General features: G+C 39.5%; 1 long non-coding RNA gene across 1 annotated transcript; it reads left to right on the forward strand.

Moving 5' to 3' along the window:
* Positions 1-589: 589 nt before the first annotated feature.
* Positions 590-8,381, forward strand: LOC116557329. Its single transcript, XR_004271468.1, has 2 exons — positions 590-795; positions 7,185-8,381. It is a non-coding gene; the product is annotated as an uncharacterized LOC116557329 (long non-coding RNA).
* Positions 8,382-9,106: the final 725 nt, after the last annotated feature.

Below are 9,106 nucleotides of genomic sequence, written 5' to 3' on the forward strand. Positions count from 1 at the left end.
AACCAGTGTTATTTTTCAAGTTGCTCTTTTCCTATTTAATAAAGTACTTAATTTATGTGAATTTTAAAGATGTGGCCCATAATTATTTGGTCCATAGCTTTGGCCAAGTCTGTCCTCAAAAGAATGCTTGATGAGATACTTTAATTTCAAAAGTAAACTTGCCCACCACTAATTCATTCAACAGCCATTTACTAAATGCTTGATAATTACTGTAACTGTTTAAGCACAGAGTCCATTCATTAACAGCTTAGGATCGCTGTCCACAAAATCCCAAAGTAGTGAATCTATTTCCCCAACTTAAGATCTATTCCCTCCTTCCCTAATGGAAGCTTAGACTTCTCTCTAAGAAATTTAAATTTTGTCCCCAAAATCTTGATATTTCATCTTAACCAAAGTTATATTTGAAGGCAAGAATCAGTAAGTAGGGTCTGATACAAACAGCACCATTTATAACAAACAGAAAACAAGACACCTGCCAGCTTTGAGTCTTGTTTTGATAAATTGAGCATGCACCCAAACTCTCATCCCTATGTAAGATTTCTGCAACTTAATTAAAATAGTAAGTATTACAAACTCCTTAAAGCTACCTTATATATCAGAAACCCTAACTGAAGTGGTCCTATAAGGCTCTGTGGTAATTCTATATTCTTCAAAAAACCTATAATAAAATATATACATAGATAAGTAATAAATAGATTTTTTTTCTTCTGTTATCCCTGTTTTTCAGGAAGAAGCAAAATGCAACCTAATGAATTGGAGACAATTGGTGGCGGTTTATAATAATTTAGTCCAAAGGTATGTTGGAGTTTGTAGAAAATGGCATGGAATTCTTTCCTTTTGTTCCTGTCTAGGCTCTTGGTGGCTGTCAACGTTCTTAGTCATCTTCACGGCAAGAAACCTGCAGACAACTAGAAGAATGCAAGTTACAGTATCTAAAGCATACAAATAGTAAATACAAACTATTGTTTGTATTTGTAAATACAAACACAGTCAAAGTAAATACAAACACAGTATAGTTACAGTAAATACAAACTCAAAGACTGTGGCAAACTCTGGCATTTCTGAAAAAGACACATCCATGTGCCATGCTTGGCAGAGGGCATATGAGTGACAATCCAGGCTGGCCACTAAGTGAGCCACCATCTCTCTCTGGTCTTGTTTTAGGGGCCAGATTTCCTTTGAGGACTCTGGGTAAGCTCTTGGCCTTGCCTGCCTGGCTGACCTGGAAACCTACACCATGAATCAAAGGAACTGGTAGGTGATGAGATAAGGTTCAGACTTTTGGCTCTCTAGATATGATCTCTCCACTTCATTCCAGAAAACAGGCAAAGAACTCATCCTCTTTGCAAAATTAGGAGAAATACTTAATGTAGATGATGGCTTGATGGGTGCAGCAAACCACCATGGCAAGTGTATGCCCATGTAACGAACCTGCATGTTCTGCACGTATATCTCAGAATTTAAAGTATATATGTGTGTGTGTATATATATATATATATATATATATATATAATTAAAAAATATATATATATAAAAAAAATATATATATATATATATATATATATATATAAAAAATATATATATATATATATATATATATATATAATGAGCCTGAACAACTTAAATCTTCATTTTCCTACCTTTGCAACTCCAGTGAAAAGAGGGCATGCCTGAGTCATGAGAGAAGGTTTTCCAAGGAAACACAAAATCCAGATTCAGCTTAGATTCAGAAAGTCACTGCACCAAAGAGTCCATGAGCAACACCCCACAGAATCAGGGGAAGCAGTTCTGGGCCAACCAAGGTAGCATTTTCTAAGGAAAATGGCCTGCCTTCCTTTTACCTACTTGTGTTTGCAGCTCTGAGCTCAAGAGCGAACTGATGATCCCGGACTAGAGATATAGAGAGCCATTCCTATTCATTGTGGACATCTAAGACAGTAGATATCAGAATGGAAAGCTATTCAGAGATTTCACCACATCTTTGTATGCAAAGCACTTTTAATGACAAAATACTGGGGAGAATTTGAGGAGTGAAACCAACTAACTTACTAATGCATTTTTAAATCCCTCTTTCATTCACATTCACTTGTACAGTATGATAAATTCAAGCAGACACGCCTGAAATTTCTTAGCATAATTATTAAACAAGTGGTTTTGCGATTACATCACTATTCCTGATGGCCCCCAGTCTAAACCTTTCTTTTTATATTATACTCCATTGTTATTTATTCTTTCTATTATGTGACTTGCCTTTTCCTCCAAATAAAACAAACTTTAGCTTATGGCTTTGACATCTATTCAAACACTAGGTCTCCTTCAGGTATTAATATGATTACTGTTTTTTGTTAAGATGTGAACTTTAGTATCCTATCAGCTGGTTATTGAAAAGAATAATCAAAGACGGGGCCCAAAATAACCCCAACCAACTTCCCCAATTTGCAGACTGACAACTAAATCTGGCCTGCAAATATTTTGTTTGGCTGCTCCAGTTATTTTTGTTTTGTTTTGTCTTGGTTTTGTAATTGAAGTTAAATGACTTCTGGCAGAAGATCCTTTCTCAAATTTCACAGGCCCATCACTCTCTGTTGCCTTATACCCCACCCTGGTTCCAACATTTTTGTAGCCTTCACGAAACTTATAGGCATTTGGGTTTGTGATGCCTCTCAGGTAGGTGGATCACCTGAGGTCAGGAGTTCAAGATCAGCCTGTCCAACATGGTAAAGCCCCTTCCCTACTAAAAATACAAAGTTAGTCAGGCATAGTGGTGTGTGCCTGTAGTCCCAGCTACGAGAAAGGCTGCAGCAGGAGAGTCACTTGAATCCAGGAGGCAGAGATTACAGTGAGCCAAGATCGTGCCACTGCACTTCGGCCTGGGTGACAAAGTGAGACTCTGTCTCAATAAAAAAAAAAAAAAAAAGAAGAAGAAGAAAAGAAAAAGAAAAAAGAAAATCCTAACAAATAGAGCCAGGGAAAGTCATGAAGAGAGGCTTCCCACATTTGTTTGCCTGATAACAAAAAAGACTCTAGAAAAACCACAGACTTGAATAAAGGCCATTTGCAATCTTATACAAAAAATACACAAGTACCTCTGCGTAGCAACTGCCTGTCCAGCCCTGGACTGGCATCACCCTCCTTATTGCTCTTTCTAGGCAAAGATAATTATTTTAAAACAATTATGTAATCCTCCTCATTTTTTCCTTTAAAACTCTTTTTCTTTCTTTACGTACCTGAATGTGCACATAGTTTGCATATTCCTATTGCAGTGTCCTATTTCCAAATAAACATCTTTTCTTTTAGAAACTCCTTTTTGTTATTTAGGCTGACCAGTTGATGGAATCATTCCAATCAAACCAAACACAATCTTCTCTCAATTTGCAGTTATTCTTGGAAGACTCAATGTATGCTTAGACTATACAACAATATTTTGTGTTTATTTATAAAAGAATTTGGGCTCTAGGCTCAGAAAATACAGGTAGAGTTTATTAATTGATGTAAATATCTGGGAGATAACTTGGAAGTTGTGCAGTCTGTAGCATCATTATTTGATTACAAGACGCATTATATCCCTGGCCTTTCTCACTGAATCTCAGTAGCATTTTCTAGTCATTGTGACCAAGGGGAAAAAGCTTCCTAAAATGTTTGCAATGTCCCTGAGTGGCTTTACCATTCCCATTGAAGTATAACTTTTGTGATGAGAATTTATGTGGCAGATTACCCTCATTTTTTCATTGCCAAAAGCTGATCTTTCTTTAACTCCTCTATATTCAGTATCCTTTGGCATCCACTACTTGGTTCCAGTTTGACTTTTGTCCTAGAAAATATTGTGACTTCCCAGGGACTGCCATAACAGCGGCTTCCTCCAGAATATAGTCCATTCTGACTAAGTAACAGGGTTTGCTTGCTGCTGCTTCAGGGTTGCTAGTATAAAGTCTCTTCCCAACCTGCATTTCGGTCCCTCAAAGAACCTCTATGTATGCTTCCTCTAAACTTCTTTTTGGGCTTTCCTAGATTGACTTCCAGTATACCTTGGGCTCTTTCATTGCAGCAGATAGTCCCCTCCCTAGAGACCCTGGGTGATTTACAGATCCAATATTGGCATCAGGGCTGGAGTGTAGAATCAACAGCGTCCTGATTGGGTTTGATGCTTAATTTGGTACTCATATTATAATATGAGTACTCATATTTTAAGAACATTACCATGGACCATATGTCAATTTCAACTTCCTTCACCCATGCTTTAACCTGGTTACTACTTGTGCCTCTTTCAGCCCTTAACTACCTCCTTTCTCAGGCCAATGTGGTACTGTGTACCAATTACAAAGCTGGCGTTCTCTAGGCTAGTAGCAAATTCTAGGATGATGATAACCCACCAAATTACAGGGACTACAGTTTCCAGTACCATAGCTATCTGGGATTTTCCCCACTGTGGGTCCCTGCCACTAATGAATTCAACATGTGCTTGATACCAGTTGATTCCCTGACACCCTCAGCTCAAGGACTTGTAGCACCACTTGTATTGGGACAGGTTCCCTCTTGCATGCCCACCTACCCAGATCATACACCAACTCTCTCTGACCTTTTCCTTGACATGAGTTGCTGCTTTTCTATCAAGCTAGACATGAGGCCATCATTGTCAGCAATTTGACCAGTGGCTCTTTACTGTAAGAGCTATCCAGGTACTCACCTGACCTCATGAAATTCTTCTCTGGGGGAATAAACAGCTATTCCCCATGAACCCAGAGATTCTCATAGCCAAATAAACCATGTCTCTAGCTACTCACCAATACATTGCCAAAACCAGAATTAAAAGAAAGCCTAATCTTTGCAGGAGTATGGATTTGTTTTGGTTTTGTTTTTTCTTTTAGTTATACATTTTTCATTCCACTTTCTTTTTTTGCTGTGACCCAGCAGCAATTATCAGAGGGATCTACATAAGCCAATTTCAACATAACTGACAAATGGTCAATAACTTATTGGTCTTTCCATAAATGTAAGTCTGGACTCATAAGACAAGGCAGACCTGAGTGAAGCATCTTTCTGTAAGGATGCCAGTTATCTAGGCAGCTATATCCGATGCCAGATCCTCAATTGCACTTACATCGGCATCACCCTTTTTCATGTGTGTCTCTGCATTTCTCTTAACTGTCCTAATCTTTCTGTATCCTAAGAAAAATACCAAAATCTTGAGTTCAAGTCTTAATCTACCTCCCTACTTGCCAGGGTTGGCACTATTCATCTTCTATCAAGTGGAGACATCCAGACCATGTGTACCGATGCACATGTGAGTGGCCCGTTGAGAAGAGTGGCTTTATTCCAATTCTGGCCACTCCTCTTGTGTGTAGACTGCTTCTAAATTAGTTGTTTGAGGTAAGTAGTACCAACAATGCATTATGAAATGCGAACATGTCTAATGGACTCTGTGGAATATCAGTGTGTGTAAGCTGCATAGACAGTGACTAAAACTTTTCTTTGTAAATGTTTTCCTTATAGTTAGTCACTAAAAATTACAGAGCTTTGGTCACCAAAAATGTATTTCTTATGCATAATCATTGACCAGAAATGTAACCTGATTCTGAATTTGAAACAGGGCATTTTATTCTGGTTTTCTTCATGGGAAGTGGCTGAATTTGGTAGAGTAGAAATAGAAATTTAGGAGTTTAAGAAGAAGAACAAAAGATGCATAATGCACAAAGTACCCATTGAAATGTTCAACACATCAAATTTTATATTTCAAATTTAAAACATCTAAGGAATAGTATAACAGTGGCTTTCAAAAGAACTAACCTGTATCTGAGATAAACTTTTGGTGGCTCAAAACTTTCTAAAATATCTAGGAGGGGATTTGAGATATCTGACTTGAGGCATCTGGTACTTGTCTTCTTCATAAAGAGGAACCAAAATAGTAGGTAGATAATTACAGTCCAAATACATCATCTAAAAGAGAACATTAGAATTCAACAAAAAAGTGACACAAAACATCAAAAGCATGGAAGGGGAGGGGAAGCAAGGTAGCCTGCTTGGCGGAGATGGGCTGGGAGTCCAAAGAGGCTCTCCAATGTGAGGAAGGGGTAAGTGAGAGACCCCTCATAATTTACATTCCCACCATAAACTCCTAACATCCTAGCCCTGGGAGAGTCCCTCAACCATCATGAGCCCTGGGATTAATGTAGGGAGCTGCCTGAAGACCACACAACTGCATTGCTCCAGACAGGGAGCTCACACTGTGTCCTGTACAACTCTTAGTCCTAAGCAGCTCCAGAAAGGCAGCTCCTGAATCTCCACATCCCTGGAGCCCCATTGAAATCCTCTGCTTACAACTACTGCTGTGGCTGGATGCTCTTGCCAGGACTGAAGCATGAGCCATTGGCAGTGACACTTATGCCCCCAGCAATGGATTCACCATGCATTTTCACATGGCCCAGGGACAGAGTCCCTTGCCCACGGCTGCTGGCACCAAAGGGCAAGCCATTCGCAGCCATCCTACTTCCCCTAGCAGCAAAGCCACCACACATTTACAAGCACCCTGAGGGGAGGCTACCTCATGTACAGTGACCACTTGGGGCCAAAGCACACACTCCCCACCTGCATATAGCTGCTGCCACTGGAAGAAATCCACACTTCCCAGTAACAGGACCATAACACAGCCACTGCTGCCCCTACTCTAGCATTCCACAGTGTGTCTGGTGATCACCCCACATGCCTACCACAGCCAAAGCCTGCACATACCATTGGGAGGTCTAAGGACAGGTCTGCCAGCCCAGCCCTAACCACCACTGTAGGGACCTGAGCATTCCTCCTGGGAGCCTGTATTTGGCTCTACCTGAACTGCCATTACCACCACAGCTGGCACCTACCTGCCCCTGCCACCTGCAGGCCTGGGTATTGGTCCACTCAACTGATCAAACTCTGCATCAATCACTTGGGAGACAGGATTGTCCCACACTGTTACTGCCATCGCCCATGCTGCACTCACTGTCATGGAACCTGAGGGCCCAGCTACTCACCTAGCCCACCATTGCCACTGCCCACACCTTAAAAAGCTGCCTGGAGGCCTAAGAATCAGCCTGCATAGACATGCCAACACTGGTGCCAGCGTATGCCACCTTGGAACCCAAGAAAAGATATGCTCAGTGCACTGCTGCCACACCTTGAACTCAAGAACTGTTCTGCCCAACTTGTTGCAGCCACCGCCAACACCAAAGTGGACAGCTTTGGTTCCAGTGGGTTGCTCCACCATTGCTACTGACATAAATCACATCACACCAGCTGCTAAAGGGCTTGAGAACCTGATCACACACCCAGCCCACTGCTACCACTACCAGCATCTGAGAAAGCCACCTGGAGCCCAAGAATCAGCCTGCTTACACCCAATAACACTTGTGCCAGTGTAAACCACACTGGGGCCCAAGGACAAACATGCTCAGTCCACCATTGCCACTACTGAGGCCTGAAAACTGACCCACCTGGAATCTTGGCCTCCAGAACAACTTTATCACAAACTCTACTGCAACCACACCTAATGCCACTGAGGAAATCACAAATACTGCTGATGTTATTCACTGATAAATAAATCATTCAGAATTATTTGGCACCCACAATCAAAGCCAAATTGCCCTCCATGATCAAGACCATAGACGCCCTTCAGGAAAACATTCTGCCCTACAAAAGCAAATTTTAAAAAATCAGAAGGAGTGATTATTATACCACATGGACAGCTATAAATATTAGGACAAAAGGAACATACCTCAAAATAATAAAGCCCAGATAGGGCAAATCTACAGCTAACATCATATTGAATGTAAAAGCTCTCAGAACTGGAACAAGAAAAGGATGTCTAGTTTTACTATGCCTGTTCAACATAATATTGGAAGTCCTAGCCAGAGCAGTCAGTCAAGAATAAATAGACATTCAAATTGGGAAAAAGTAAGTCAAATTGTCCCTCTTTGCAGATGATATTGTTTTATATCTAGAAAAATCTAAAGACTTCACCAAAAAACTATTAGATCTGATATATTCAGAAAATTGCAGGATGTAGAATCAACATACAAAAATTATTAGGGTTTCTACATATGAATAATAAACTAGCTGAGAAAGAAATCAATAAGGCAATCCCATCTATAATAACTAAAAACATTTCTAAGAATGAACTTACCCAAGGAGGTGAAAGTCCTCTGCAAGAAAAACGACAAAACGTTGATGAAAGAAATTGAAGAGGACACAAACAAATGGAAGGATATGCCTGTTCATGGATTAGAAGAATTAATATCATTAAACTAACCACGTTCCTCCAAACAATACAGATTCAAAGCAAGCTTTATCAAAATACTAATGTCATTTTTCACAGACATAGAAAAAAAATCCTTAAATTCACACAGAACTAAGAAAAGCCTTAATAGCCAAAGCAATCTCAAGAAAAAGAAACAACTAGAGTCATCACACTACCTTACTTCAAAATAGGTTACAAAGCTATAGCAAGCAAAACAGCATGGTATCAGTATAATAGCAAATACATAGACCAGTTAAACAGAATAGAGAACCCAGAAATAAATCCATATTTATCAACTGATTTTTGACATAGGCACCAAGAACATGCATTGAAGAAAGGACACCTCTTCGATAAATGGTGCTGGGAAAACTGGATATCCATATGAAAAAGAATTAAACTGGACCCCTATCTCCCACCATATGAAAAAACCAACTCCATATGGATAAAATACTTAAATATAAGACCCCAAACTATAAAACTACTAGAAGAAAAGAAAACATAGGGGAAATGCCAGGTCTAGGCAAAGATTTTATGGCTAAGATCTCAAAAGCATAGGCAACAAAAACAAAAAAAGAGAAATTGGAGTATATCAAAACCAAAAATCTTTTTTACATGAAAGGAATCAATCAACAGAGTGAATACTATTTAGTATTCTGTTATATATGACCTTTTCTTTATCCAATCATCCTTTGATGGACGCAAGTTGATTCAGTATCTTTGCTATTGTGAATAGTACTGCAATAAATATGGGAGTGTAGGTATCCCTTTGATATACTGATTTCTTTTCCTTTGAATAAATATCCAGTAGTTGGATGGCTGGATTGTATAGTAGCCCAATTT

This window comes from Sapajus apella, unplaced genomic scaffold (assembly GCF_009761245.1).
Source record: "Sapajus apella isolate SASKATOON/1434 unplaced genomic scaffold, GSC_monkey_1.0 scaffold19, whole genome shotgun sequence".
NCBI lineage: Eukaryota > Metazoa > Chordata > Mammalia > Primates > Cebidae > Sapajus > Sapajus apella.